Below are 3756 nucleotides of genomic sequence, written 5' to 3' on the forward strand. Positions count from 1 at the left end.
CCGCATCTGTTATGTCCGTGCCTTCACTGCCCAGGGCCCTTTGGAGACCGTGGGCCCCTGGGCAACTGCCCAATTGCCCATATGGTTAATCCGGCCTTGGCTGAGAGATGATGATGTGGAGAGCTTCCTCTTCCTCTGCGTCATCCAACCTGCCACACCTGATTGATGTACCACATCAGCTTTGGAGTTGTTTAACTAAAAGTATTTTTGTGAGGAGTTTTGTAGGGGTGAGCTGCCATTTATTTTAAAATATATTTTTCTCCTGTTTTTGTGTTAGGAAGCTAAGAGCCTGTATTTTATTTCTATTTAATTTGCTCAGGTAAGAGATAAAATGAGGTTAGATTTGTTTTGTTTGTTATRTTGGCCTTTGGCTCACCCTGAAGAGAAGGCAATATTTTTGTATAAACACACACTGTTAATAAAGTCATACTTCTCTGTTTTCCATCAAATAGTTGCCAGTGACTTTTTGTAATGGTGCAGAGGTTGGGAATTTTCCACCTTTTGTTATGTCCTGGTCGTTCCTAGACTGGGCGTAACATATTTTTGAAAAGTTTTTCCATTTACATAACAAATATTTCACAACATTTGAGAAAGAAGCCATGAGAACCCATGTAAAAGATAAAAAGTACCAACTAATTCAGTTTCTTACCTTCCACAGTGACGTTCAGTGCTAARGTAAGAGTCCCTCCTGTAATTTCCACTGTTCTCTGGTGTTAAATCCTTCAGCTGGAGAAATACGGTCTAGTTTATCATCACAGTTGAGAACCTGGAGTCACAGCTGTGATCAAAGCCTTGTTTTTTGCGATGCATCAAATGACACTCTTCTTCCCTGCTCCTGTCGGTCCTGATCCTACGTATTGCGAGAATGATCAATTTTAAAGTGATATTGCTGCACATTGGAGTGAAATCTGCGCCTTTACTGATGGTTTTCACAATCTGCCCCTGAGTCCCTGCAGTAATTAAGACAAGTGTCAATAACTGAAGAGCAAAAAAGGTTTTTAATTAAGACAGTAAAATTATGTCTCTACACATTTAAAACATAAAAATAACACAATTAACAAGATTAAAAACATCTTACACAAATTGAAAAGTTAAAAAACTTCTGTACAGTACCTTTGATGTAGGAACAAAAGGTTAAATGCAAAACAAAGATGAACCACAGTCTGCATCTACCCATACTGGTAAATACAAAACAGCAACGATCTTGGCGCTGGTTGTTTATACTGTGAAGGTGGGAACATAAATAACACTGTGCATTGAACTACAAAACCATAGATTCTTAGCTCTATGAACTGAAATGAGGTCATCTTAAAAAGAGAAAGAACAGCATTGTTTCTGCCTTTAAGCATTAAAGAACAATGAAATGTAGATATTAAAAAGTGTTTGTCATAATCATGTCCACTGGTTTATTTGACAAGGTCTATGCTTGTTAAACTGTATGAAAATACAAATTAAACCAAGATTTAGATAAATTATCAGTTTGATCAGTACATTGTATGTATGAATGGGCCTTGTGCCACTGTAGATTCAATGAATTGGGCCCTAAGGTCGAAAAGTTAAATGTTTACAGTAAAAGATAACATAAATTGTGATCAAACACTACTTTTCTAAAATGTTAAAAGTTAGAAATGCTGTAAAAACTCATTTCATTTATAGCAGTGGTGTCCAAAGTCAGTCATAGGGCCGGTGTCCTTCAAGTTTTAGGTGCTGCTCTGGTTCAACACAGCTGAGCCTAAGTAGTGCTTAATTGTTAGGCCTCCTTAGTATGCCATAGTTCTGCAGAGGCTTGTAATTAAGGTTTCCTCTCCCACTTAGAAATCATGGAGGGCTCTGAAATTTTCATCTTAGGTGCATGTCCACTGTGAGAGACCTAATTTAAAAAAAAAATCTGGAAATGACCATGTGTGATTTTTTTAAATAATTTGTTTCTGTGTTACTGCTGCAAATAGGTATTTGAACACCTGCCAATGAGCAAAACTTCTGGCCCTCAAAAACCTGTCAGTCTGCCTCCAAAAGTCCCCCTCCACTTCACTTATTACTCTAAATTAGAAGCACCTGTTTGAGGTCGTTAGCTGCACAAAGACACCTGTCCACCCCACACAATCAATAAGACTCCAACTACTAACATGGCTGAGACCAAAGAGCTGTCCAAAGACACTAGAGACAAAACTGTACCTCCACAAAGCTGGAAAAGGCTACAGGGCAATTGCCAAGCAGCTTGGTTTAAAAGGATCAACTGTTGAAGCAATTATTAGAAAATGGAAGAAGCTAAACATAACTGTCAGTCTCCCTCAGACTGGGGCTTCATGCAAGATCTCACCTCGTGGCATTTGATCCTAAGAAAGGTGAGCAATCAGCTCAGAACTGCAGGAGGAGCTGGTCAGAGATCTGAAGTGAGCTGATGTATTAGAAAAATAACATCCCCTAAAGTCCCACATTTTTCTCAGGCCAAAAGTCAGTGACCTCTTTTGCTTCATGTTTTATGATTCCACTCTTTATCCTCTGATTTCTCTGTGTTTTACAACCAGGACAGTATCTGTTAAAAGTAATCATTCTTGCTGCTAGTATTATCAAATGTCATGCTTTCCTTGACCCAAGCATTGGCGCCAGGAGAGGTGCTGTCTGTTTGGATTACATTGTATAAATGAGTGTATGTACCACTGCCCTGTGTGACATGATGTGTGTCTGCAATTGCAATAAATCCTGATGACCGTTCACAGAGTACTTTTCTTTCTTGGACCACGTGTTTCTGTCTTGGGTAAATAAAGATTTCCACGACAGCTGGCACCACTGTTTGCAAGGTTAAAATCATGCATGGCATGGAAGGTTCCCCTACTTTTATCAGCACACATCCAGGCCCATCTTAAGTTGGCCCATAAACATTTGGATGATCCAGAGGACTCGTGAGAAAGTTATGTGGTCACATGAGACCAAACTAGAACTTTGTGGTCTTAATTCCACCAGTGGCAGATGCTGGTCTTTCAAGGAGAGGAAGCTCAGTGTCGGCCTACATAATAAAATATGTGGGTTATAAATTCTACCCTCCATTCCTTTTCAAGAAAAAGATCTGTGACCCTGTCACAGATCATTTTTTAGTTTATAGTATTTATTCATTTCATTTTAAAAAACAAAACATTACACACAACAAAACAAAACAAATAAAATAAAATGAAAGGCAGCAGAAGAAAAATATCTTATATCTGCTCCTATTTACAAAAATTATTAATTTCAAACAATAAACCAAATAATAAAACAAACCTAAAAAAATCAACTCCTCAAACAGTGACTCATACAAATACAAATTAAACAATTTCAAATTTCTTTGACAATTTTGCTTTGATGAATTTTTTTAAGGAATTAATTTATCCAATGCTTTTATAATCATTTCCCAGATTATTCTAGTCTTTTACAGCAGCCAGCTCTGTTATACCAGGACAGCTGAGAAGACCTGTTATTTCCCCACTGTGGGATCAATAAAAATGTTATTTTTTTATCTGACGTTTCCCCACCTTTTGCACCAAATTAATCTGAGGAGTTGATCAGCCCTGCTGTTTAACTCTAAGTTTTTCTCTGTAAACAAGACTGTATGAAATGGCTTCACCAAAATCCGGTCCACAACATTCAAACTCTCTGCCATTATGTGCAGCTTGTTACCTAGCTAACTCGCTAGCTGGGACTGGTGCGAGGCTAGAGTGAAGTGTGTCTGCCTTTGAGTGCTTTGTGACGGTGGAGGAGCTCAGCTGGACAGAAAATATG

The sequence above is a fragment of the Austrofundulus limnaeus genome, unplaced genomic scaffold (assembly GCF_001266775.1).
Source record: "Austrofundulus limnaeus strain Quisiro unplaced genomic scaffold, Austrofundulus_limnaeus-1.0 Scaffold333, whole genome shotgun sequence".
Taxonomy (NCBI): Eukaryota; Metazoa; Chordata; class Actinopteri; order Cyprinodontiformes; family Rivulidae; genus Austrofundulus; species Austrofundulus limnaeus.